Source organism: Lagopus leucura, unplaced genomic scaffold (assembly GCF_019238085.1).
Source record: "Lagopus leucura isolate 7727_CA_CO unplaced genomic scaffold, USGS_WTPT01 Super-Scaffold_100016, whole genome shotgun sequence".
Lineage (NCBI taxonomy): Eukaryota > Metazoa > Chordata > Aves > Galliformes > Phasianidae > Lagopus > Lagopus leucura.
Window position 1 is genome coordinate 14,764,979 of NW_024962270.1, and position 27,892 is coordinate 14,792,870.

The 27,892-nt window shown below is 45.5% G+C and overlaps 1 protein-coding gene across 6 annotated transcripts in view; it reads left to right on the plus strand.

The window, feature by feature from the left end:
* IL1RAPL2 (interleukin 1 receptor accessory protein like 2) overlaps positions 1-27,892 on the plus strand; it is a 333,005-nt gene that overhangs the window by 52,359 nt on the left and 252,754 nt on the right. The window contains exon 1 of one of the 6 annotated variants that reach the window (XM_042876754.1): positions 17,695-17,747. The exons of the other annotated variants lie outside the window; for them this stretch is intronic. The gene's annotated coding sequence lies outside the window, so the exon portion shown is untranslated. Of the gene's footprint in view, positions 1-17,694; positions 17,748-27,892 lie in introns of those variants that run through there. 6 annotated transcript variants of the gene reach the window in all.

Below are 27,892 nucleotides of genomic sequence, written 5' to 3' on the forward strand. Positions count from 1 at the left end.
TGCTCTCAAGGAGCTCCTTCCAGTCTGTATGGATGCCTGGGATTCCTGTGGCCCGAGTGCCAAACCTTGCACTGTGTTGTGCTGAACCTCATCAGGTTCACCCAGGCCCACCTTTCAAGCCTGTCGAGGTCCCTCTGAGTGGTTTCCCTTCCTTTCAATGTGACAACAGCACCACTCAGCTTGGTGTTGGCAGCAAACTTGCTGAGGGTGCACTGAATTCCATCATCGATGTCACTGATGAAGATGGTACAGAGCACCGGTCCTGGGCTCATGCTCATGTGTGGATGTATGTTTATTCCTTGCTGGGGCAGAGCAGGGTGCATTGTTGCCCAGAGAGGTGGTGGAGTCTGCTTCCATGGAGATATTCAAGCCCTGTCTGGATGCCCACCTGTGCTGACCTATTAAGGGAGCCTGCTTTAGTAGGGGTTGGACTCAATGATCTCTTGAGTTTCCTTCCAACCCCTGCCATTCAATGATTCTGTAATTTTTTTCTGTTCCGAGGTTTTGCCGGCTAGGAAATATGTCTTCTGATGAGAACTTATTGGGATTATCATGAATTTGGAATAAATAGCCAAAAAGGAGAAAGGATATAGCAGCCAAAAAAAAAAAAAAAAAAAAATTGAATACCCTGATTTTCCTCATCTGTCAGTGCTGCTGAGAAACTCTGTGACCAACTGCCAGCTCCTGCAGGAAAAGGAGAAGAGAAATATCTTCATTTGGCTGTCTTGAGATTTCTTTACCAAAAAAAAAGCCCACAAAAAACACAAAACCCAAAACAAAAAAACAACAACTTAAATGAATAGACAGTCTTTTGGCAAGATTTGCCCTGTGTAAACAACAGAAATAAGAAGATGGCTTCAGCTGTGCATCAGTTAACTTTCTTCTTCTATTTCCCAGCTCTGTTTCACCAGTGTTCTGGTTTTACAGAGATGCAACAAGACCCTCCAGACCTTGTTCATCTAGCCTTGGGTCTGCTCAGTGACCTGCCTTAAGAAGCTGGCGTTCACCAACAGCCACCTCAGGTTTACAGCACTCATTGTCCTAATTATAGACAGAAACTGTTGTCTCACATGCAACTGTATGGAAACTGTCAAAAGCTGACATTTAATGGCAACCATGGGAGCTGGTGATATGCTGTTTTAGAGAAGGCTCTAAAAATACTCCATAAAAAGTAAATTTAAGATCTGTTAGTGCTGTAAGTATAACATTTTCAAAATCTCTGCCATCGCTGAGTTTCATCAGGGTTATTACTAGCAAAGGAGGTTTGGAACAAAGCCTGCTAGGATTTCTGCTCATGTCTGTAGGGCATGTAGCCATTAATTTACCAATTTTGAAAGGATTTTTATCTAATAAAAAGAGAGGTGAGTAAGAGCTCGCACTTCATTGCAAACACAAAGGTGTAGTTATGACAACATTATCTGCAGTCCCTGTCACACAGCGGGGTGCCTGCTGGCGAGGAACAGACGTGGGGAGCTCTGCTGGCCGGGCAGCACTAAGGGGGCTGATGGAGGCAAACGGGGGGGAATTGGTGCTGGAGTCCATGAGTTACTGGAAAGGATGGAGAGAGGAACACAGGATGAGGGACAGTCTGTGCCCAGCAGCACTTGATGGGCAGCAGTCAGTGACAGACACGGTGTCACTCATTGGGTATGTGAGGTGTTGGTTCTTCTGGCTGTTAGCTGAGCTCCCTTGGTGCTGTGGGATAAAGTGGGTTCAGGGGAATGGGGATTGCTCCTGAGGGATGCCCTGCATTGTGTAGATCTTGGTAGCAGATGTAGCATAGAGCTGGAGGAGTGATGGGGGGGGACCCAGGAGCTGGAGGTCAGTGGTGCCTGCTGCAGGCTGCCTGCTTAGACCCACACCTCTGCTTATTGCTTCTAGTTTTCAGATTGGTGAAGGTGAGCAAACTGTGCCAGAAGGGGCTGAGGCTGCCCTTGTGCCCAGGGTTTTGGAGCTGATACCAGCTTAGAACAGGCTAGGTGCAGGGGAGGAGTCTCACCCCCCTCTGCAGAAACTGAGGGTCTAGTTTGTCAGCTGGGCCACTGCAGGTGGGAATGCATACGTGTGTTTTTCTTCTGTGAATGCCCTCTGGTGATAGGACACTTTTAGTAGGAGATGGCTTTTCCCTTATATGTTCTGTAACCTTCTGGGGGTGCTGGTACCAGCATGCACTTGATGTCGGGTGGCCGTGTGTAAGTGTTAGCACTCTGGAATGTCCTCTCCTGTTCTTGGAGGTGGTGAACCATCAGTCAAGCACAGGAGCAGCGTTACTGCACTGTGCAAAGGGGTTGTTGTGGTATCTTTCTTCCATATCCAAACCGCAAAAAATGCATTGACTTTTGCTTGGGCAGCTGGCAGAGGGATGTAGCTGAAGTCTGGAGAGGGGAAGGTGGTTTTGGTAGCCAGCTTGATTCTGCTACTTCTTATGGAAAGAGAGAGATTGCCTTCTGGAGGCAGGCCTGTGAATGCTCTTGCTGTATAAAATACATGCCAATAGGCTGAGGCAGATAAAAATATCTTGAATTCTGCCTTCAACGTTTGATGGTTCTCAGAACATTGGGATTAGAGTACTAATTCCTTTCTAATAGAAAAGGATTGGGATAATTTATGTTTAATCAAGATTATGGCGTTGTTTAGACTTTATTAATAAACTTTTTCATGCCTTAAAAAAATCTAGCTGTGTGGGCTGGAGTAGCTCTGAAATGCGGCCAACTGGCAGGCAGCATGCTGAACGCAATGGTTTTATAAAGAGAAAATAATAGAAATCCTGGGAAAAGCAGCATTTTGCATGTGCATCTTGAAATCTGTGGAGTGTGTCTGTGTGCATTTGTGCTTGTGGTGGGGGAGATGTTTGTCACAGTGCACCTGCCTGGCTTCCAAGCAAGGAATTGGCTTGCAGTAAGAGTGCCATTCCCACCTCTGCCATTGCTGTTGAGCCACAGCAGCGCTGTGCTACTGCAGCCCCCTCACAGCCCGTGCTTTTGGCAGCTTTTCCAGTAGATATTAGTGCATGCCCACAACGATGCTATGTCAGCAGAAGTTGACCTGGCCATCTGGGAGTGGTGTAAGTGTGCAAACCAACTTGTGCCTTTGCACTTGGTTACCCTGCCTTCAGGTCTCCGGCACTCCATTCATTGCCGGTCCCTCCTCTGGATGAGACCTTTGGCATTCGCCACTGTCACCTCAGCTTGTTTGAAAACATCTTCCTCTGTTTATGCCTAAGATGCATAGTCCACCTGCCCTTAGCTAAAATGAACACATGTCCCTCAGTTTAATTTGAAGATTCTCCCGCTTACATATATTCCATAATTTTTCTCATTCTGACAAGAGCTTGACCTTTTTCGACGCAGATCATCCTTGCCTTTATTGCAAACCAGCTTTTTCTTTCTTTTCTCCGGTGTTTGTGAGGCGTTCTATTTGTGTGTTGATGATTTGGCATCCAAACAGGTCAGTACTGCACTGATTTGTTCTGGTACGTGTATTCTCAGGAGCTATCTTTCCCTAGCAAGGTGGGGAGGAAATCCTCCTCCTCCTCAGAGGAATGTTGGCAGCTGAATAGCATTTGTGATTCATGTCTAATATAGGTGAGAAGAGCTGCTGTCTTAGAGCAAGCTGCAGGAATTGAGGAGCTAAGTAGAGCTTGCTTTTGATCTTTGTGGGTTTCTCATTGTTAGATAAAAAGTAAAGTTGTTAATTAATTTAATCAAACCTTCAGACCCTTTTTATACTACGGTTATTGGGTTAAACGTTATCTTAATCTGCTCACATTTCCACCTTTTCCTTCTGCAAGGCACTGCAAAAGCTAGACCAGTGTCTGTTTTAATGAAGCTTCAGCTAATGCTGAATAGGACAGGGCTGCTGAAGGAGCTATAAAAACGGAGGTAGTAATTACATGCAGTCCCATCATATTTAATGATGAAACCTGGCTGTAGGCTTTTTTGTGCTGGCGTCTGGACTGCGGCTGCTCTTAAATTTTAGCCTCTTCCTCTGTTGGCACATGGCGTTTTCTGGTTGGTTTCTTCTCTTTAGTTAATTTTCTCAGCCACTGAGTGTTCCTGTTCTGTATTATTTGCCCAGATTTGGAAGAGCTGCAGGACTGGGTCTGATTCTCTGCTTCCATGCTGCAGTTGATCTCCTCAACTCTGTCTGACTTTCCTGCGCTTAGAAATCATCAGTACTGCCCTGAAATGGACAAGAGGAGGGTTTTGTATCCACCTGCACTACTGAAATTCCCGTCCCTGTGGGGCTCACTTCTTGCCAATGTAAAATGTGTCTAACCAGTAACTGGCACCTTTTCTGCATTCAGGATTGCAGGATCTGGCCCTGAAACATGCGGGATGTTCATTTATGGTGGCAGCACGGCACGACGTGATTTCCTCAGATCTTGCTGTTTAAGAAGGAGCACAGGAAATAACATTCCTGTGCCTATTTTAAAGGAAAGTTTGGGGTAGCCTGCAGTGTGGCCTGTAGTTATTTTACTTGGGTTTAAATTTTTTTATTTTTTAACTTTAATGCTGCCAGATGCTGTGCTGTCCATACCCAGATGCTTAGTGTTCGATGTACGGGTTATCTCCACTCTGACAGCTCTGTATCTTCAGTGTCAGATACGCTGCTCTTGCGTCAAAGTAGATTTACAGATTCTATTATGTTCCTATTGAACAGCTCTTAATCTGGGCAGAGGAAAGCATGCTACAACCAGTGTGTTTTATCCCCTGATGGCAGTGTTAGAGCCCCTTTTAGCAGGAGCCAGTGTTCTGCTGCAAACAGTCCAACACCCACTCAGTTTTTCACACTAAAAATGTACCGCTGTGAAGAGTCAGGGGCTCCCTGTGCTCTCAGGCATGCCTGTAACTGAATAAAAGCCAGCAGCAGCGTTAATTAAAGGCCTTTGTATCACCTCAGGTACGTATCACAGGCCGCTTAATGTTCTTTCTGCTCTTGGACTGTGTTTGCTTATTGCAGTCCTCATGTAAATCGAATTGCAAGTCTGAACATGGAAGCTGTCCTCAGCGCCTTATTGTGTTTGCAGATTTATTCTTGACATCACAGTGCCTTTAATAATTGAAGATCATATGCGTGAAGAAATGTAACTGCTCTGTGCATGAAAAATGACATTTGTTTTGCTTGTATGATTTTGCAAACAGAGTTACTGCATTATTTAGCCTCTTTTGAGCAGGATAACACAGGATACTTGCCCTTGACCTGTAAGCAATGGCGTTGCTCTGTGTATGTAGCACCTTCTTATAATTAGCTGTTTCTTTCCTCCTTTAGTTGTATGCAGTATAATATATATTACCATTAAGTAGGTAGAAGTGTACCAACTACTGCAAGGATGTTATGCAGTGAATGTGAATGGTCCCTGGTGGGTTTTTTCTTTTTTCTCCCCCCGTCTATTGCTCAGTTTTCTCCCACCAGCTGCTCTGACCTTGCATCAGCCTCCAGATTCACACTTCTCCCTACCTTTTTTCAGTTGATCCCCGCTGTTAGTGCTTTGAATGCCATTGACACAACACTGTGGTTATTTGTGCAGCTCAGCAGTTCCACCTTGTTTCAGCTGCTGAAGTCTATCTCTCATCTCTCGTTCCTTTCTGTTTGTTAAAGAGAAAGGAAGGGGGAAAGTGAATTGAAATCCATCACTGGCAAGTATACAATTTGATTTGATTCTGTTTGAAGAGGGGGAGGACAGTGGCTCTTCCTTATGTGCATATGTAGGTCATGAAAATGTATAATCAGCTTACACTTGTATCCACACACTGCCAGCAAGTAATCCTGCTTAGCATCACTTTATGGGGTTTGGAGTCTTTCTGAAACTCCTGATCCCTGGCAATATTTAAATAACATGTTGTGATCACTGTTTGGCTTAATTCATATAGGAAGTGTGGATTATACAGATGCATCAGCATGGAAATGTACACACACACACACACACACCGTGTACAAACACAATGCACAGAATCATTTTTGTTTGCAGACAATGAGCTGCAACCTGGGACCAGCAGGTGCAGCTCTCTGGACAGAGGTGCTCTTAGTCTCTGGAATTCTGTGTATCTGAGAAAACAGAATCACTACAGTGATGATTTGCTATGCTATTTTTAGATGGAAAATTTGTTCTAAACCTAGGAAAACTGCCATGATTGTCCCATTTCTGCAAATAAAGCTCAGACAGCATTTGCTGCTTCTGTACTGGAGGATGAGACAGGTGAGATTTTTTCCCTCAGCTCACAGGGTCGTTAACCAGGAGGGCTCTGCCTTGCAGCTTCACAGTTTGAAAATAGCTCTGCAGGACTGCTTAGTATCACATGCAGAAGGCAACTGCAAATTTCTCTGTGCAGCGTGTCCAGCACTGCACAGTGTACTCTCGATGCCCATGTGAAGATACCTTTCTGTGAAGCCACAAAGCCCAGGGTGGTCTAGAAATCCTGCAGGAACCCGTGGCCAGGGCTGTGCTTAGACTTGTTCTGGGTTCTGGGCTATTTGTGAAGCTTTATCTGAGCCAAACAGAACGTTGTGGGCCTGAGATCCTCTCTTAATCACCGTCACCAGTGGTGGGACTGCGAATACAAATCTCCAGTTGTCCTGCATTTTAAGCAACTATCTGTTTTTTTCCCCATCAGCTGTAGTATGGATATAGGACATGCCTCTGTCTACCTTTGGCTGAATGCTTCTTTCCTGATGAATTTACCCGGGAAGCCCTCAAAGCAGGGGTCAGAAGCATCACAGTGGCAGTTCTGAGTGAAGCAGCAGTCCTGGCCCGGCTTGCTCCAGCAGCCCATCGCATGGCAGGAACTGAGAGTGTGCAGAGAGGCACTGGGAGAAGCCCTGTTAGGGCCAGGTTTTGCAGGACTTGCTGTTGTGATGCACACCGTTACTGCCTGTAGCTCTACATTTGTCTTTAATGTAACTCTCAGGAGAAAGTGTGATTTCCACTGTCAGAGAGATGGACTTGGATCTAAGAGAGCGCGAGTGAGTAAGATCAGCTGATAATGAATGGAGCAATTGAAAACATTCAGACTCCAGCCCTCACAGGTGTGTGCTGCTGGTTCTGATAGCATGCAGTTAGCACTGCTGGTGGTTCTTGAAGAGATGTCAGAAACAGGCGCAGTGTTCCCAGGAAGAAGCCAGATTCTGATTCATGACCACCAATTTCAGATGCACAGCATGCTTTGCAGATTGGAATCTGGTTCTCACAATGGTATCATTATGAATTTATATTAAAAGTCCTTTCCACTGGCATGAGAAATTGCTATTGCAATAACACCCATTCTATTGTTAACAGTAATTGAAGTAGCTTGAAAAAGAAAATACTAGCTGATATTTAAACTACTTATTATCAAATCAGAGTTTCTTAGATGAAATCGCTTAATTAAGCTGCACTTTATTTTCTGAGCATACAGATCAGTATTCAGTAGAGGTAAATAACACTCCTATGATTTCTAACACCAGCCAGCAAGTTCATTTCTTGAAGCATTGCTACAGTAACCAGCATTTTTGGAATGCTGTGTTCTGTAGCCAGAAGCTGATCTGCTGTGCAGTTGAAAAAGAGTTTTTAATTTAAAGCAGACAATCAGTCTTTGGAAGCTTCCAAATGCTGTTTTGTGAATCAAGGTTTCCCTTGTCTCCTGAAGTTACTCTTTTACATTGCCATGGGTATTGGTGCCTGGAAGTTTGGATGATTGCTGTGACAAAGACAAGTCATTATGGCGTATAATAAGTGAATTGAAATGTCTCCCTCCTCTTCTGCACGACTCTTGTAAGTGCCCTGCTTTGCACCAAGGGCCATTCAGGGAGGTAGCTCATGCCATCACGATGAGCACTCTTCAGCCTCCTTCATTTTTCATTGCTGCCTGAAGGGCTTTTGGGGATGAAGGTGCCTGTTGAATTTTATCCCAAGGAGGTGCAGCGATTCAGTGGGGCCACCTTACTGAACTGTAATTCAGTCATAAATATAAAGAAATGGTGTTTAAAAGATGTCAAACCTCTGATGCACGATGACAAAGGAAGAGTTGTACAGCTGATGGCTGGGAGTTGATCCTAGAAATCCTCAGCCACGAGGCATGCTGGCTACTCACCATCTGCAGGTAAAGAATTGTTCTCTTTCTCAACCCTGTGGTGTTTGATTTCTGCACCTGCCCCAAAATTCCCTTTAGGATTTGGACTCATCGAAATCTAGGATGTATTTCAGGTTATTAACTTCTATTTTCTGCATGTGGAGAGAGGAAAAAAAGCTTTGCCAGAAATGCAAGAGGGATTTGTTTGGATGATTGCAGTGTTCTTTGTGGTTTCCCAATAATTAGAGAAAATAATTATGTGAATCTCATTTTCAAAAGGGAGTTAGGTTCCTGAGCACTTAAATCCTATTGATTTCCTGAGGAGCACGCTCTCACAAATCACCCAGCCGCTGTGTGATACTTTGCCCTCTCACCTTTGCACAGCTCCATCACGGATTTCAAGCACGTGTTGTCACTAGTTTTTAGAACTCCTAATTAGGTTCAAAGATAAGCTTGTTTTTATTAGAAGATTGTGATTTTTTAGGAAACAGTTAGTTAAGAAAGCATAACAAATGTGAGCGTTTATTCAGAGAGCATTGATCATGGTATATGAGTGTTGCTCTGAAAGTAGTGCATCCCATTTTGTTTTCTTGGCCCACGAGATCAGAGGCGACTGTTGGTGGTGTGGCAGTAGTGGTGGCACCTTCCCACCGATGTCCTGTTACGTTGTGTGGCCGTGTGACAGATGGCAGCAGTGGGACACTGACACTTCTCATTGGTGACAGGTGACAGGATGAGGGGAAATGGCCTCAAGTTGCACCAGTGTAAGTTTAGGTTGGATATCGGGACAAAGTTCTTTACAGAAAGGGTTGTTAAGCACTGCAGTGGGCTGCCCAGGGAGGTGGTTGAGTCACCATCCCTGGATGTGTTTAAAAACTGTTTGGATGTGGTGCTCAGGGACGTGATTTAGCAGAGGGCTGTTGGAGTTCGTATGGTCAGGTTGTGGTTGGACTTGATGATCTTAAAGATCCTTTCCAACCTGAGCAATCTTATGGTCGGATGATTTGTGACAGAAAGATGTCTGACATGGGAGTGCGTATGGAGCAAAGGGGTGTCACTGAATTTCCCAGTGTGGAAAAAATGCACCTGTTGGCATTCACTGATGCTTGCTGAACACTGATGGAGACCAAACAGTGCAGTGAGGGTTGGGTGGTGAATTTCATCAGTGGTGACAGTGTGGGGCAGGGGGGAGACATTTTCATCAGATATTGCTTGTTTTATGGAGTTGGAGGCTTCTCAGTCTGCAGCTGCATGCATGCACTTTTGATAGAACTGATAAAACTGCCACGTTAGGGAAGGTTTTGGCAAAAGGTACTCCGAACAGCCAACTTTTGAAGAAGATGCTTAAATGACCGGGCTGATAAATTTTACGCTAATGAGTTTTTCAACGAGCTGGTTAGCAAAAAACAAACCCAAACCCAGCTATTCTTCGTTTGAATAATTCTTCCGCATCTTTCAATTTCAAGTCTGACAATTTGCAGAGCAATGAGGAAGTTTAAAGGGCTAAATTTTAGTGCAAGAACTGGCAGAGTACGGCACTTCCTTCTGCTGAGGGAGAAACTGTGCTCTCTGATGGAAATGGTTTCTGATTTATCTGGTCTCCTATGATTTTTTCAGTCATTAGTCCTAGACCTGGATCAGAACAAAATCCTGCGATCCAAATGCTGAAAATCTGAGGGAATTTGGACCATGATAAATATTTTGCAGCTGGCTCACTCTGCTTATGAATGAGCTCCGCTAGAAAATCTGGCTCCCACAATTAAGTGATTTAGAGACCTAATTGCAAGGCAAAAGGGAATTGTAAGCTCCTATTTTTGTGGCAGCCAAGGTAATTTTAGATCCTGGATCCTGTGGAGCGTATGAAAATTATGGATCCAGACTTGGGCTTACAATGGGCTTTGTGCAACAACATCAACAAAAACCCTCATGAAACAAAATGCAGAGATGGAGAGCAGCCCACCCATGAGAATGGAGAGGAATGGAGAGCGGCTGGATTTATGTCACTGATGGCAGTGCTGGGCAGGATGCTCTGCAACTGCAGGGAACGGGGTGGAAAAAGGAGAGGGAGCTGGGAGCAACAATAGCCCTTGATTTCATGGTGTTCTTCACTGCTCTCCTAAGCAATTAGTAATGATTTATTGGATTGGTAGCCAAGGGTGAGATGAACCACAGTTTTCTAGAGTTTGCAGTGTTAATCCAGAAGATTAAAGGATGAGGGAGCAGCAGAGCTGTGGCAAAGCAAAGTGGTTTGCAGGGGGTCACGCAGCAAATCAGGAGCTGGCTACAGCTTGGCATCAGCGCCAGACAGCCCTGCAGCTGGAGGGGAGTGGAGCAGTGTGTCCTGCTGCTCTGTGGGCCTGTGGCGTGGTGCTGCTGCCTGAGAGCCAGCGCTGGGGAGCTCTGGAGGGCGAAACGTGGCTTGGTTGGTGAAAGGGAGGCTGGAGGTTCTGCAGGGCCGTGTGAGCCTGCTGGAGGCTCTGTGCTTGGCCACTCGCTCATTCTGTTGATTTTCTTTTGCTGTACAGTTGTGTAACACTTCAGGGAGCAGAAGGGTGTGTAGGAGCAGGATGGCTCCTGCCAGATGCACAGATGGTTGGAGAACAAGCCACCCTCTGCAGCCGCACTGGGGTTTCTGTGTTTCATTTTTTTTTCTTTTTCTTTTTTCTTCCACCCTTCCCTCCCCCCCCCCCCTTTTCTTTCACATCACAGTATTAAATTGGGTATAGTTTAAACAGAAATAACCAGATCCCTGCCACCACTTCCTGGGGCTGTGTGCCAGCATGCTCCCTGCGCACACAGCCCAGATCCGGGGGTTTGGCAGTGCTGTTCCTGGGGGTTGCTCCGGTGCTGCCAGGCTGTGTGCAGCAGGGAGGCTGGTCCTGCTGCTCTTCGTGCTCGTTGTTTTTTGTGGAGTCCCTGCCACGCACAGAAGGGTGGAGATTCCCTTAATCTTTCCAGAAACTGCCTTGGTTCTTGCTCCTTCACCAAGTGTTGCTGCCAAGGCACAAAGCTTTGGTCTGTCATTTGTGCAGCATAGAAAAGGTACAGTTCAGCCTCTTCCCACCCCCTGGGAACTAAAGGAGCAGTGTGAGGGCTTGGGGCAACACAGAGAAGACAGCAAAGGGAACAAGACGCAGCAGTGGCATGAGATACCTTGCCACAGTTTGGGCTTATTGTTGCCTCAAATGCTAACCTGAACAGAGCCTGTCTGGTGGAGAAGAGTTATGGCACATTCCTGGAAGGCCAAGCGCCGTGTGGCAGTCACCTCACAGGATAACTTCTTTCCCGTCCTTTGCCAGATGTTTCTGTGCAGGTGATTTCCCATTAGCAAGGAGGTGGGTGCAGACCCCAGTTTTCCTGTGGGATCCTTGATGCGTAGTTGTTATGGACAGAAATGAACTTAAAATAAGTGCAGTTTATCCCCGAGTTAAAAAGAAATATAAAAAATACTGAGTTAAACATGTTATTTTGCATAGTGGAGTGTAGGTGCGCATATGTGCATACATATATAGAATCATACTCATTTTTAAGTTTCCTTGGCCGTGAATGTTTTCACACAGTGTTTCTGTTACTGGACTGACTGATCACAAGGGCTGCTCTGGAGCTGCGGTTCCTTGCGCTCTGCTCTCCCAGGTGCGACCCCAGGGAAAGGCTCTGCACATGGCTGTCCTGCAGGAAGCTGCTGGGTGCCGCTTGCTGGGTGGATGCCCACAGATGGCACTGTCGTGTCCCGATGTGTGCAAGCAGCTGGCCCTGCTGTTGTATGCAGTGCTGGATGAGGCAGGGTCTGCGGGAGCCATGGGCCACCCCATTTTGTCTTCCCTGCACCGCAGGCTCCTGCCTGGCAACGGGGTGCCCTGACAGCATCTGTGTACCTCTGCCTTGGCCTCGTGGAAGGGTGGTGGCTGGCTGGGGATGGCCACAAGTGCTGGGGGACAAGAGCTGGAGGTGTCTGGTGTGAGCATTTGCACGGTATCTGGAGAGAGGTTGGGTGAGTGGAGGGAGGGATGGCAAAGGCAACGTTCCTCTGGAAGGAGCAGGGTCGGGGCAGACAGGCCAAGTATTGACTCCAGCGATGATGGAGTACAGGGTTGGAGGACGCCGACAAATATGCAGACATAACGACACTGCGGCTGGGCTTACAAATTAGTTCTGCATAGCGTTCATTCCAGTGCTCTGTGACTTAATTTTAAAAAAAGAAAGCCTCATTGACCTTGGTTGCAGGCTATGGAGGTCACATCCAGCCCCAGGGCTGGAGTCGGGCACAAGGATGACATTGCCAAACTGAGTTCGGAAAAACTTGCCCTTGTCACAGCCTAGAAGAACAATTTGCAAATAATTTGGGGCTGGCATTGCAGTTACACCCTCTCCTGGTATTACTGAATTTAGCCAATACATTTTGAAGTTAGGAGTTAGAGTCCCAGCAAATTCCCTTTTAAGGAACTGGATGAGAGGAAAGGATGTATCCATCCTCTCTCCTCAGCCTGGTGTGGAGTCCCTCCTTTCAGTTCCTGAGCAACTTGTCACCCTGCCAGAAGCCCTTCCTGAGCAGGAGACCCAGACCTGCTGCAGTGCAAATAGCTGAACTTGCACTGGCATTGAGAAAGCATCTAAGTATAAAATGTTCCCTCCTTCCTACCAAATGATGGGAGGTTTCCATTTCAGGAAGGAAGTGTGGGTCTGTTCTGACACACCTGGGGGTGGGAGAGCACCACGGCCTAATTATTGCTACACGCCTCTGCTCTGCAGTTGTAGACTGTAAACAGAGCTGATCAAATGATGGTGTGGGAGAGGAATTATTTAAAGTGAGTTTTAATAAATTATAAATAATGTAGGACTTGTTTCTGTTTAACGAACTCTGTTTAACCAGACAGTCTTTCCAGGCTTCTAAGCACAGCATCATGTCAGTAATACCCATGTGAGTACCTGCACTGACTGGTGAGTGTTTTGTGGCCATGCTGAATTTAACTGCAGTGTGTGCTAATAAGATCTACAGTCCCAGTTAAAAATCAGGGTTTTATTGTTCTGGATATTAGGTAGTGGGTAGTTCTTCTCTAGTTGTATTGGATGTTCTGCAAAACGAAAATTCAGTGACTTTTTCATTCTTTGGAAGAGGAGGAAGATGTCAAGTCCTGCTTGCAACTGCTTTGTTGGTCAGACTTGGGGAATTAAGGGAACTGCTGTAGATACGGGTTCCATCGCTCTGTCTGAATCAGCAGTGCACGCAGTATGGTTTGCTCCATGCAGTTTCACAAATGGGCCATGAAATAAGAGATTGTGAGGAGTGAGGCAAGCCAAAGCTGTTCAGATGAAAGCAGCTCTGCAGGGACACGTTGTGCTCCATCCCTCAGCTGTCCCGGACTGGATGATAAAGGTGCCGTGGAGTGTGGGGCCATGGAAGTCATTGAAGTGAGTGTAGCTGGGATTGCATTACATGCTGCGCTGAAAGTGCAACATTGCTTTATTACTGAATGTAAGAGTTCTGTTCACAGAAGCGTAGATGTTGCTTTCCATTTGTTCCCCAAAAGCATGAAGAGTCTTAACATATGATTGGCTGAGGACTTGGGGTAGATTGAGTTCTTAAAAATGACATGTAGCTTAGCTGTTACAGAAAGGAGCCAAACAGCATGAGTCAGAAATTTCACTTTACTGGAAGTTTGAAATCTACAAATCTCGGTGTCTCAGCCCTATCCCTGCGCGTTTCCTTGCAGCAGGAATAGCATGCTTCCCTGTCCCCAGGGTCGTTGTGAGGATAAGGGATAAGTACGGAGCGCAGTGCGATCTGTTTAGATAAGCTGACTGATTCAGTGGGGATTTTGTTGTTCTTTTATCCTAACAAAATCAGTTTCAGACAATGCAGTACAACTGGCTGAAGATGAGAACACCAAGAAATAGGTGTTCTCTCATACCCGGAGACTACTGAGCCACTGCTTACTTTTCTTTATTTTGTAGATACTGGAGAGGTAGAGCAAAGCTCTGCTGTTGCCTCCCAGCAAGTGACCTCAGTCATTTAAGCTGCAACATATGACTCGGAGGAAGTATTTTGCAAAAACAGATGCACAGAAAGTCAATTTCCTATTCATATTTTGTTGTGGCAATTGGTGCTTTAAAGAGATGGCAGACTTAAATTAGCTGGAAAAGTGACATCTTTAATTAGGAAAGCCTCTCTGCCAGCACATTGAACACTTGCCAGATTCTCAGCATTTAGGGACCATTGATTGCCAACAATGGCAGCTAAACTGCTTCTGGGTAGAAACTAATTGAATTTCCTCAAGTTAAAATGAGGATCTGTAGTTGAAGCAAGATGAACTCCTCTGCTTGCTCTCGTTTTACTTACAGCTGTCACATTCTTAGCACTCCAGGGGCCCCGCTGCATTTTGGCCAGTGGTGCCTCGGTCATTCTGAGACTCTGCTGTTGCCATTCATAATATGCATCCACGTCTGCACTGATTTCTTCCCATACCGTTTTGGTGACCATGTTCTCCAGAGATTCTTTTCCTGGGTTGGGTTGCTTTTATTTAATATGCTGCTACCGTATTGGGTCTGGGGAAGCTGACACGGAGAATGGAACTGCATCCTACTGCTTGAACATCATGGCCAAACCAGTTTCCTGCTTACTCAGGGTGGGTAAAGTTGTGGTGGGTGTGATCTCTTCCATGTGAAAGCTGAAACCAGAGCGCACCGTGGTGGAGTCTTGTGTCAGAAGGAGTGCTACCTTTGCTTGGCTGCAGCATGAGCTTTGGCCATAATTCTGTCTTGTATCAGTTCCTCGGTCTCAGGTGAAGCTCCTTTGCAGCAAGTCTGCAGTTTGAGCTGTTGCTGCCCAAGCATCCCCTGTGTGGAGGCTACAAATGAGCTCAAACTGGCTCCATTGGATCTCTGCTTATCTCCATCTGCCCTTCTCAGAGGTTTTAGAGATTTTAGAGGACAGTTTGCACAGTTTGGAACAGATCTCTGTCTGAAGTTAAAATACAGGGCTTGTCTTGGTGGAAGGAGCCTGGAGGAGGATGGTTTTGTTCCAGTCATCTGCCAGGTCTGCTTATTAAAGCTGTTTGGTCCTGCTGAACTCAGCGCTCTGTGGAAGTTTGTGGGTTGTTGGTCTGTTTCCCACATAGAAGCTCGGCAAAGCTAGAACTTAATTTTTGATCAAAATGGAAGTGTTTTTTCGATGAGCTTACTTTATTCCCATCTATAAGAGGGCTTTGTTTTCCTGTTCAAACATTCAAGAACGTTTTGCAGAAGAGCAGCTCTGGGTGGCCTTTGCTCCCTGGTGGCCAGCAGGCAGGAGAAGGGTAAAACTTGTCAGCAGCATCATTCTGTGTCCTCGGGGAAGGCAGCTTTATTTCTGTGTCAGCTGAGTCCCTGGTGGGCAGCAGCTCCCAGCTGCTGTCTGCTTCACAGTTCATGTTTAGAATGTGGCCTAAAGGTGTGGGATTGTCCTTCAGCCCAGCCTGGTCCTGTGCCTCTTTGTGCAGCGAGAAAAACAGCGAAACCTAAACAAGCAGTAAGCAACCAAGTCTGCCCAGTGGGACTGGGTTTGCTCTGTTTGCTGCTGCCCGTCAGTCTATTAAGAAAGAAAATAAATTGTTGGGTTGAGTGAAAAAATGAACCAGATTTTAAATTTTTAGCTGGAGGGAGAATTCAGACAAAACTTTCACTAGAAAAAATCCTTTTGTTATTTCTATTTTTTTTTTTTTTTTACCCAGCTCAGGGTAAGTTATTCAACTCCCCCTGTTACCCTCCAGCATTAGTTCACAGCAGAAGGATTTTGCTTGTGAGATGTATGTGCTCTTTTCAGAGTACTTTATAAGTGCTTTATTCCTCCTTGCTTCTGTTATGAATACAGTGAAAATGAAAAGAAGGATCCCTGTGCCTCTCATAGGCCCAGCATCAGGCAGCAGTTCCTGCCTCCCTTTCTGATTGTGGGTGGGAAACCTGGAGTTTTATGAAAGGATGATCTCTGGAGATGCTAAAGGAGATTTTCGTCACTATGGAAAAGGTCAGCAAACATACTGCCAGGGAATGACGTGGTTTGGTCTGGTCAAAGACAGAGGCCTTGGAAACAAAGCGGAGTGTGGAATGAGTGACAGCAGAGTGTAGTTTTGATGAATGTTTCTCTATGCTGTGTAAACTTCTGAAGTTGGTTGTGTGATGCCAATGAAAGAAGAAACAACTGATAAAGGTAAGTTGGATGAATTACATGCAGCTGGGAGCTGTAATGATGAGAAACGGATAAGGCTCTTGGTGCTCTGTGGCTGAAGGAGTGCTGAAGCTGGCTGTCAGTGAGATGAAACAGGAGCTCTTGCTAACATCGGCAGTCAAAACTGCTTTTCACAATGCTATTGAAGATTTACCCATTTCTTTTGCCTGTTGAATTTTCCGTTTGAAGCTTGTAGTGTTGGCTGAGGCTTTTAAGAAGCTTGTTCAGACCTATGAGATTGGTAATGTGAAGAAGTTGTCTGTGTGTGCAGCCCCAAGCGCCCATTCCCTGCATGGGGCTCTGGAAGGAAAGTCCTGTCCGGCTCTTCTTTCTTGCAGACGTGTCCTTACACATCTTTAAGCTCCACCAAATGGTATTCTTAAAGTAAAGGTGTAGTTAGCTTATCCAAAGAAGTTTAGCAATAGAAAGTCAAGAAACTTTCAATCAAGAATAGAGTTTAATAAGGTCCCAAGATCCCCAATTAATTTTCCTTATTATTTTTTTATATACTCATCAATTCTGGGCCACCACTGCATTGAATGTCCTTTAAAAATAATTAATACTGCAATCCCTAAGCACTTGCAAGGTAAATAAGTTTAAAAGTTGAACCGTGGTAATGGTAAAGAAATAGAAACTGCTATTTCCTGTTCTTCCTATATATAACTGTGGGCCCATATAGCTAATAAGACATTTCTGGGCAGATCTGGATCGATTTAGAGATAGCAGCTGAAGCAGGGATTGAATTGCAGCTGGATGCTGTTGAAATTGTACGAGCTCTCTTCTTGACGTTTTTTATATTCCAGCTTCCTCTTGCTCTTCTCCTCTTCCCTATAAAATCTTGTATTATCTGCAGGTTTTGACGACTGACTTTTTCTAATCTGGATTGCTTTTTGTTTTACTCCTTAAATAGAGATTAAGAAAATTTGAGTGTAATAATCGACAACCAAATTATGTAAAAGGAAAAGCAAGCTCAGCTCAAATGTGAAGCACGGTGGTCTGAACGCCTGAGCCATGGGACTGCGGCCCTCAGCAGCGGGCATTCCCTGCAGATCAGCTGGGCATTTTGCTCCATTGAAACTGCAGCCTTTGCTTCGCCGCTGGGTGACCAGAGAACCCAATTTATGCCTTGGTGACAGAGAACTTGGCTGAGAAAACTGATTGCTTGCAGCATCGAGAATGTTATGATGAGTTTGAAGTCTGGCTATTAAAGGTAGCTCTTCTTAATGACTGAGGAAGTATCTTGTACGGAAGATGCAGGCTTTACATGCTCATATCTGGCTTTTTTTGTGGAGTTAATTTATTTTTCCTGTGAAGTTGCTTTTTTCATCCATTCGGCCTGTCTGAGCCAAGAGGAGGAGGGCCTTGCTGCCTGTGTGCACGCTGCAACCCAGCAATGTGTGCCTTAGAGTTTATCGGTGGATGAGCGAGACTGGGTTTCTTCATTCTGCACAGCTAAACCAGAGCTCATTTTAACCGCGTGATTCGTCTTAAATGTTCAGGTGGGCCTAAAATTTCAGACTTTTCCATCTTCCGGTCACTGTAGGCAGATTTCTTTCTGAGTAAATGCATTGTTTTGCTTTTGAAATCAGCCAGCACAAGCGCTTCATTTTCAGTTTTTGTTGATTCCAGCCTTGGTGACTTGCATACGTCAGAAATTTCACAACTTAAAAATGTGCCTCCCCCTACAAATGACTTATTGATAGAAAAAGGTTAATTTGGCTCCCTCCAGCTTTTTGTCTCTCTCTTTCTCTCTCTCTCTCTCTTTTTTTTTCTTCTTTTTTTTTCCCTCTACTTAACTACTAAAAACAATTTCTGTTCAGAAACTGTGAGTTTCAGAAGGTTCGGGGTTTGCTTTCTCTGCTGAGTGCGTGTGCTTGGTGCGCTGAGCTGAGGAGCAGGTTCACAGCTCTGTTGTTCGTAGGAACGCCGAGGAGATGCTTCCCTCTCTGGCTGATTCATCTGCTGTTAACCACTTATGTTTTATTCAACTGAAGGTTCAAGTTCAACAGTCTGGTATTTTTTGAAATAGTGAAGAAAATATTTTTGACCTCTGCGTTTGCAGTAAAATTTCCAGCAATAACCTTTTTCTTTTTTTTCCCCTTCCCTCGGTCTCATTTCCCTCCTCTCTTGAATTTCACCAGCCGTTTTCTTTGCTTTCGCCACGTGTTCTGTCATCTCGCTTCTTAATTACGGCTTTCTTTCCAGGCTGGATGTGTGAGGGACCTGAATCCCAACTTGTGGGTAACGGTGTGGACCTCACGGGGGATGAGCAACAGAGTAGCAAGTTGTTTCCTTGCAGAAAGCAGCTTCCTTCAGAGAGCGGCACAGTGGCACCTAGGTACTTGCTTTCCTGTTGCTTTCCCATCTTGGTAAGCGGCTGCCAAGCATGCCCAGCCCAGGGCCCTTGTCCCATGGAAGGTGATGATGCAAAAAAAGCCAAAACAAAACATTGCTCTCATTGTGGCAATTTTAGCCTTGCTTCTCTTGTTTCGCTGCCTTCTTTGGAAGCAGTTCTGAGCCATCTCAGGAGAGGGCTCTGTGCTGAAATGTGCCTGTATGACAGTTACCTGCCCATGGCTGCCTGGAGTTTTCCTGCTAAAAGGAGGTGTGCAAACTCCTTGGAGCCAGGACAAGCTCCTCTCAGGGTCCTCCTTCTTTGGCAGGGACAGACACTATGGGGATGCCAGGTAGCAACTGTTTATTTGTTTGGGCAAGGTCTAAAAGGTAAAAGTGCAAGGCTGCATTTGAAGCTCCTTGTGAGCAGGAGGATGCCTGTTGCTTCAGCAGGCTGAGCTGCTAAGGCTGCTGGACTTGGGGAATGCACTGTGCTGACACCCTATGCAGGAAACTGTCTGCCTTTGTGCAGTGTGAGTGCACCAGTGATGTGCACGGCGGCTGCGAAAGGAGCTGCCAGGACAAAGGACAAGGAGGATTTCATTCCTAATATGTATGAGTTTGTTGTGCTGTTATTGTTTTGCTTTTTTCATTCAGATTCCAGAATTAATCTGCGTTGACTCAGTACTTGAAACACTTTTTCAGTGCCTTAGAGATGTGATAAACATCTGACAGATGTTTTGTATTTTTTCCTTGTCTTCTAGCATCTACCCAAATATGCAGAGCTGCTTGTGTTCACAAAGTGTGGTCACAGTGGGATTTGTTATGATATCTCTCTGTCCCCATCATTGCAGAGATCTTATACATTGAATAAGACCTTTTAAAGATGAATTTGACAAAGAAGTAATTAAAAGCAAAGAATAAAGGTTAACACAGATTTGGTATAATTTCTCTAAAACTGCAGTTCTTGGCTCGTGCTTAAGCACAAGTGTGTTTTACGTAGTGAGAAGAACCACAGCTAATGTTTTATCGGCGCTTTGATTACCTGGCTTTTTCAATCCAACAACAGAGTAGCTTTAGGAGGGGTGGGGGGTGTTTTCTACTCTTTTGCCACTAATTTGGGCAAGATGACAAAACACTACGTTCCATGCAAAGTGAAAATGGGGTTTTCCTGTTGCTCAACCCCTTGCTAAAGCTCAGAATCAAAAATGCTTTTTTTGAACCCTGTCCACAAGTCTTACGGGTCTTAGTCTGGAGAAGAGGAGACTCAGGGGAAACTTCATTGTACTCTACAACTTCCTGAAGGGAGGTTGTGATGAGGAGGGTTTTGACCTCTTCTCCTGTACAACAAGCAGGACCTGAGGAAATGCCACAAGTTGTACCAGGAGAGGTTTAGGTTAGATATAAAGAAAAGCTTTTTCTCTCATAGAGTGGTCAGGCACTGCAATGGCTGCCCAGGGAGGTGGTGGAGTCGCCGTCCCTGGCAGTGTTCAAGAGGCGCCTGGATGAGGAGCTGCGAGAGATGGTTTAGTGCTTGTGGTAGCAGTGGTGATGGGAGGGCAGTTGTACTGGTTGATCTTGTAAGTCCTTTTCAACATTGTGATTCTATGATTCTGTGATAGGCTGGTGGGAGATGGGGAGAAGAGAGAATGGGAATGAGAGAAGAAAAAAGAATTTCAAATTTTTTTTCAGACTGTGTGTTGTTCCTTTAGCTCTCTGGAATGCCACAAAACTTTTTTAAGCATCTACCATTTGTTACTTGACAGAGAGGGGCTGAGAGTCTGAGACTTGACTTGGCATTTTGTGTGCAATAGGCTGACAGATCAGTGCAACAACAAACCTACCAGAAATTACATGAAAAAGAATTATGAAGACACCAAATAACTAACAGATTGCTCATAGCCTATATTCCTAGTTCAGTGATAAAGGACTGGAAAGAGGGAGTCGCTGGAATTGTGTCTCTTGTCTTTGCAAAGGAGTGGACTTTTTTGAACCTCAGGGTGGGGTGGACACCTGGCTGTGTTAGCTCTAGATGCAGAAGAGAATCCAGCTAGGTAAGGATCTGCTTGAGGGGTGGGCAAGGTGTTGCGTCAGTAATTTTGCATCTTGCTTTGAGGCATCACAGCACTTTTTCTAGTCTGTGTCTACACACAGTGGAAAGATTGAATTTTAGTTGTACGAATGTACAGCTGGGATGTTTGGGCTGTAGGAAGCTGTTCTCAGAGCGATCCTTTTTTAACAGGGACCATCCAGTGTGTGCAGGGTGGATGGGAGAAAGGTTTCTCCAAAAGCCAGTGGTCAGAGCACATGTTGCGATGAGTGGCAAAGATGAGGAAGGGTTGCACTGCTCCTCCTGTTTTGTGGTCCAGCACTTGTGTGCAAGTGTCACAGTGCTCATTTAAATCTCTAACTGTCTGTGCTTTGTACTTTAGCCTAGTGTTGTAAGAGCAATACTTTTGCTCTCCATCTTTCCATGAAGTACATGACTTTTTTTTCTCTAAAAAATTATTTATTCATTTACACAGTTAGTGGTGCAGCTGATTTCTATGTAATCCTCAAACATTTCTTGCTACTTCTAAGTGAATTTTTAATGGTCAGATGGATTGCTTAGGAGGGACACTGCCCTGCAAATTACACAATCAGCTTAATCTCAAATTGGAGCTGTGCTTTAGTAGCAATTAACTGGGAGTTACTTCTGTTTTCTGCAGTCCATAGGTACTATTACCCATTCTTCTCCTAGTAGCATTAAAGGCTTCATTACAGATCGAGTTGGTCATATCAACTATTTCTGAATGATGTGTTGCCTTGAGTTTGTGAAAGAAGAGCTTATTTGGCCATGTTGTTAAGGCTGCACCACATTGAGTGTTAAAATAAGTGATATTTTGATGTCAACATGCTGATGTAAGTAGTGGGCTGTATGTACTGACTTGACGTGTTGACCCTGACTGTTTCAGATCCTGTGGTAGCCCTTCGAACTTACATGCATGCCTTTGAGAGAACTGAGGTTGCTGTTAAATTTCAAGAAGAGAAATCACTGTATCACTGCTTTCTCTTGATCTTGAATGGTCTTGAATTATTGAAGAGCCTCTTAAACAGTGCAGCCTAGTTCCCAAGCTCTGCAACTTTTAAACAGCATAACCATTGTGAGATTTAGTTCTGGAATCATTTAGACAATCTTTTCTGCATTGCTTAGTTGCAAAAATTGAATGTTTTTCTTGTTTCAGAATGCTTTGTCTTAATTAAAAATAATAGTTCTGTGTACACGATGGTGCTGTGAATTCAGGCTAACCAGCGTTTGAACAACACTTACTTATGCTTGGCTAAGTATGAGCAGCTGCAGTACTGGCTGTGTCAGCTGACAGAACCTGACTTACTGTGGTGCTTACTTAAGTTATGTGGGGATCCAGGTATCTTTAAATACGGCTGAGGCATGGAAGTATTTCTTATGCTGCTTGCGAGCAGAAATCAGACTTTATTGTGAAAGCAGGAGATGATCTAAACTTGGAACTGCTTAAAAAAACGAAAACCAAAAAACACCTATGTTGTGCAGCTTTGACAGTGAATAAGAAGATTTTGAAATAACGATGTTGAGATGGCACTTCTGTCCTTTTCTTTGGGTTAGATGTTCTCATACAGGAAACATCTCACGTGTTTCTCTAGGATGCAGGTGGTGATGATGCGTGATGTTGGCCACAGCCTTGACTTGGCACAGTGAAGCCAAATAAGGCCTGCAGTTGTTCGTAGCTGTTGTTAATATCCCACTTGTTAATATCAGGGAAGTGGCATGTCTCCCTGAGTCCTAGGTCTGAGTTGCTTTGTTCTCTTGCACGTAAGTGATAAGTGAGCTTTGTGTACCAAAGGGGAATGTTGCAACAGGAAGATCAGCCCAGCCTGCCTCCCCACACGTACAGACGTGGCCATGTTTCAGCTGGCACGGGGCACGGTCCTGCTGCACACCGCTGACAGGCTGCGCTTGAAGCTGGAGTCTTGGCTGTGGGACAGCTTCAGGTCCTGCAAATCACTGGGAGCTCCATGTGACACAGAGGCCTTTGTGTTCTGGGTGATTGTTAATGTTTACAGCGGTACGAGTTGAGCCAGCTAGTGACTTGTGCTTTGTATGTGGTGCAGTGACAGAGATGCTGTTTTCCCACTTTGTAAAACTTTCGCAAAGGAGAGCTGACCTTTATCTGGCTCTGAGGCAAGGATCCTCAGAGGGATCCTTTTCTAGTGAAAGGCATAGCCCCTCCACATCCGATACCTGGCTCGTGCTGCTGGGTAGGACTGGCTGAAGGCAGGCATGGGAACGCACCATTCTGCCTGAGGGGACGAGTGGGGCTGGGTGAACTTGGTGGTGTGGGCTGGGGACTGTCTCTGCCCGTGCACAAGGGTTCCACTTGGTGGGATAACAAGCACAGTGTGGTATTTTGATGGCTGTTGTTGGCTGTGTGTAATAGAGATGTCCTGACTGACACATGGTTTGCTTCTGTGTGGAGCTGCTTCAGCAAGGGCTGCAGGAAGCGAGGGAGGAGGAGAGCAATAATTAATTTTGATTCTTCTGCAAAGCAGCGTCCCATGGACTCTGGTATGTTCACAGCCAGTTTTCCTGCTAGTGTACTTGTCACAGATTAAGCCATGCTGTTTCAGCCTTTAGGTATAATTGCATTAAAAGAGTCAGTTTGGGGTTCCAGGCTCCTGGACAGTGCCAGAGGTGCAGAAAAGTCCTCTGGGAGTCTGTCCTCGGGTGCTCAGGTACAGAGATGTAACAAAGAAACACAGTCTGGCACTTGTTGAACTTCCTGTGGTTGCTGATGGCCTAGCCTCCCATCTGCTGTGGTCCCCTGCCTCTTCCATTCTGGCACTGGTGCTGACTGTGGCAGCTTCAGGATGCAGTAAGCCCTGTGTGGCTGAGGCCAGCAGCCCTCCTGTGCTCTCAGGACCTCAGAGCTCCCACCAGGCTGTTCTTGTGCTGATTCAGTACCTAAAGGACTCTGTACATCTGTACCATGGGGGCTGGAGGTCCACACCAAGCAGCTTTGCACCCTCCTGTTGTGGAACTTCTCCAGCGAGGGTCAGTTTTAATAGTTGGGTTCTGCTCTGTGAGAGGAATTAAGCGTAATAACGCGTTAGCCTAGGCTGCTACCTGCCAGAGTCAGACAGACTCAAGGCTGGGATAAAAAAAGATTGTCATCTGATTTTTCCGTCTGGATGAGATTGCTCAGTTCGCCTGCAGACTGTCTCTGGGAGCGGCTGCCTGCCTCCTTGTGCTGCTGGAGGAGGCCAGCCCCTGAAGGGAGGCTGAGGGAAAGCTGGGGAGGGACTCCTGATCAGGGAATGTGGTGGTGGGACGAGGCCGTGGCTTTAAACTAAACAAGAACAGCTTTAAATTAGATAGAAGGAAGAAATTCTTTACTGTAAGGGTGGTGAGGCCTGGCACGGGTAGACCAGCCAAGTTCCCCGTTCCCATGGGCACTGGGGGGGTTAGAACTAGGTGTCTGTAAAGTCCCTCCCAGCCCGTGCCGTACTGAGAACATCGTGACAGTGCGCAGGTCCAACCAGTGTCTCTCAAAAATGCCACCTCTCCCCCAGCTGCTCACAGGCCTGCTGTGGTTTCAGGTACAGGAAACATTTATGTAAAATGTTTGCATCCTGTTTGTCACCAGGTTGTAAGTACATCAGCAAGTGAATGAAGCAATGCGTGTAAAGTATCAAGTATGCTAATGCCAAAATGATGTGGCTGGCACTCCATAAAATGAGGATTTCCATTTAATATCTAGAAATTAATTAGAATGAGACCATTCTAGCTGTCTCTACCTGTTCAGTCAAGCTTCCCTGATCAAATTAATTTTATAACAAAAACGCAAATAGTAATTAGCATGGAAACAGCATTTATTATATTTATCCTCCAGTGGCTGCAGTGCCTCAAGACTTAAGTCTGATTTGCAACTTTCTGTGCACAGATGCGGATGTACAGAGAGCTGTAGGATTGCAGCTGGTAAGGCCAGCATGTCGGATGTGCAGTATGATGGCTGCTTCGGCGTCTCATTTCCTGCCAGTTTGTAACTGTTTCTGGATTTTTTGATTGTAAAGGGAAAGAGGGTTTAGGCAGCAGGGGGAAATGACTTATCTGAATGTTCTTCATCTGGATGTGATTTGTTCATTTGGGGCGTAAACGCTATTCTGATCTTCTATTTATGTGCTTAAGTCTATAGTTTGCTTCCTTGTTAGTTTTATTTTTAACTGCAAGGTTTTTTTGTAAGCAATCCAAGTGGTGCTGTAGTGCCAAAGAACCTACACTTCCTTGGTGAAGCAATTATCACAGTTGGCAGAAATAGAACTGTCTACAAATGACACAAATACAGTAAAGTATAGACCAGTGGTAACGCCAGTCAATCTTCAGAATTGACTTCTAAGGATTTATTATTGTTATTATTTTTTTGCAATTTCAATTTATTTTCTGGTAAAATAAGCAAACAAGGCTGTTGTTCAACTTCTAGCCTAACCTGCAGGTAATTATTTGAAATCAAGTAATTTCTAATCTCCAACTCCCCCTTGTTGCATGTGGCTTTTTGGATGGGCAGTGTGTCAACTGCTAACTAAATTTCAGATTTTAAGAAGGCTTTTAGTCATACAAGTCAGGATGATAAAATGCGACTTAATGGGGAATGCTCCTTTACTGCAGGCTTGATCAATAAATTAAATAGATTAATGAAGTTGAGCTGTCAGGAGTAAGGCTGGTGGGGTTGGCCATTTAGAAGAGGCAAAAACTCATCAAAAAGAGGCTGCTTTTAATGGACTGTTCTGGAGAGCAAGTACATGAAAAGTCGAGTAGTGTGAGTGCCTGTCGTCTGATCACAGGCACTCTGAAAGGAGACGAGTGCGTCTGTGTGCAGGCATTACATTTACTTATCAAGCTCCTGGAGGTTTTGAACTTCGAGTTCTGAGGAAATGAACTGACTTGTGATGCGCGTGTGTAGTCTTGGATATCCTCAGTTATTTTTTAATCTTCAGTGAGCAATTTTTATTTTTTTTTAATGCACATCTACATGTGTGTGTATGTACAGCTCTCATCACTGCACACTGTAGAGCCCTGTCGTCCTGGCCTGGGTGAGCCCTGAGGCAGTTCTGCAGGCTGCTGTGGAGGTGAGCCTGCCACTGAGCCGGCTCTCCTCCATCCTGCAGTAGCCAGCATTTAGGAGGGATGGCCAGCAGAGTGAATTGCCCGCTTGCTGAGAAGCAGGAGCTCACAGGGACTCCATGGCTTTTGTTTTCCCGTGCACCTTATGTTGCTGACGGATGGTGCCGGCATTTCTCTAGCTGTTCTGACTGGTGGCTGAGGGAGCTGTGATGTGGATGTGCCCCTGAGGCATGGCCCCATGGGGATGTGGCGGAGCAGCACTCCCTGGGGCAGAGGAGCTGCTTTGCCGTCGGCCTCCTCGCTCCCACGTGTTTCTCTGCTGGTGCATTGGGAGCGAGGTGTTGTGCGCTTCCCAGTGCAGAAAGCGAAGCAGTGCATATCACTGCAGTTAAGATGCATCTCTGTTTTGGTACTTCCAGTTTAGCTGTAAAGCCCTGACCATATGGATGTACTCCTACAGCCACTCTGGAGACAAGCTGAGAATAAAATGAGCTGTATGCAAGTGCTGTAAGCCTCTGTAAATGAAACCTGCCTGACGAACCAGAAGCATGCCGTTTTGGTGTATAACAAAAATAAAATTCTCTCCAGACATCAAACCTTATGTATGTTCAATTCTTGTTGATTAAATAGTTGGGAGTTTAAAACAGTGAGGAAGCAAGCCAGGGACTCTGATGCTGCATTGATGATCTGTCAGGAGAGATGTGGGAGAATTGGGAGCTAGAGAATTGTGCCTGGCTCTGCAGGAGAGGCTAAGAAGCTATCCTGGTTCTGAGAAGGCCGTGGGGTGGTAGGATGCAAGGAGGAGCAAGAACTTGCTCTTTGTTTTCTCAAGGCTGTTGAGGTCAGATGGAAGGGAAGAGGTGGGGAGCAGGGGAATGTCTGACTGGGACCACTGAAATGCTGATCAGCAGCTGTGGTGGGAGAAAATGAAAACAGGAGTTGTGCCTGATGGTAGCTTGTTTTTGCAGCAAACAAAGAGTTACTGGATTGCTTCCCATGACTGCTCAGGGAGACACTAAGAATTAGTGCCCCTTGCTGTGGCTGGACTTTTCTCCTGAGGACTATGGACAGAATTTAGAAATGCTCCCAAGTGACTGAAGCACCTCAGCTGTTAGGTGAGCTGAGCTCCCACAGCTCAGTGCTTTGGTGATGCCGGTCTGTGGGATCTTGATGAACACCTTGTAAAAGGCCCTGATAGTACTTTGGCTGTAGGAAAGATGGGCTTGGTTTTTTTTCTTATACAATTATCAGCAGCTGTGAAGAATGATATAATCTGCGTGCCGTATGGAGCACCTATATATATCAAAACCTGACATATGGATGTTGTTAAGTTCTCAGAAGATTCCACATGCTTGAAGTCACCCACGTTTTAAAAACACTGTTTGGGAATTATTTGTTGAGTTGTTATGTTGAATTCCCAGACATGAAACCAGGAAAATGGTGCTGGAAATGTTTGTAGCATGCAGCCAGTTCTGAGTTCCTCCTTTTTGCAGCAGCACAGCTGGCTTTGAGAAGGATGCCCTTGGGTGAATGTTTTCGTGATGGCTGTCTGTTACTGGATCCATTAACCTGGTGGGTCAGAACCCGTTTGTGCTTGCTGGCATTAGCCAGACCTTTCCTTTGTCCCTTTTTGTCTCCTGGTCCAGGTGAACAGCCTGCCAGGCAGCGCTCTGCTGGAGCCCAGAGTGAGCAAGCGGTTGAGCTATGGATGGAGCATGTCAACTCCATGCACACAGCAAATCAGGTTGGGTGAGCAAAGGGTGAGGATCAAGGAAGATGTGTATGAATTGGGAGGCTTTTAAGCTTTGTTCACTGTTTGAGAAGCCTTTAGCAAGTGCTGTAAAATACAGTTGAATACTACACAATTGCTTCACCCTCTCTTGTCCCTGAGAAAGGCAGGTAGAAGTGGATCCATCAGATCTCCTGATTTCTGGCCTTGTTTGAAGTAAGTGTGAAGTGAAAACCCTGCCTGTACCTCGAGGACCAGGGTCTGGGGAATGCTGCCTCCTCAAGTACTTTGCTCCTGCTTGTGCCTGCTGAGCTCCCTGCTCCCACACTGCCCTTCTTGCAGGGCAGCAGGAGGGATGTGCTGTCCCCAGATGTTAGTACCAGTCCTGTAAGTTTTCACTGAAGTCATCTCAAATTGCTGCTGTCTTCTCGGTCAGTTCTGTTCTG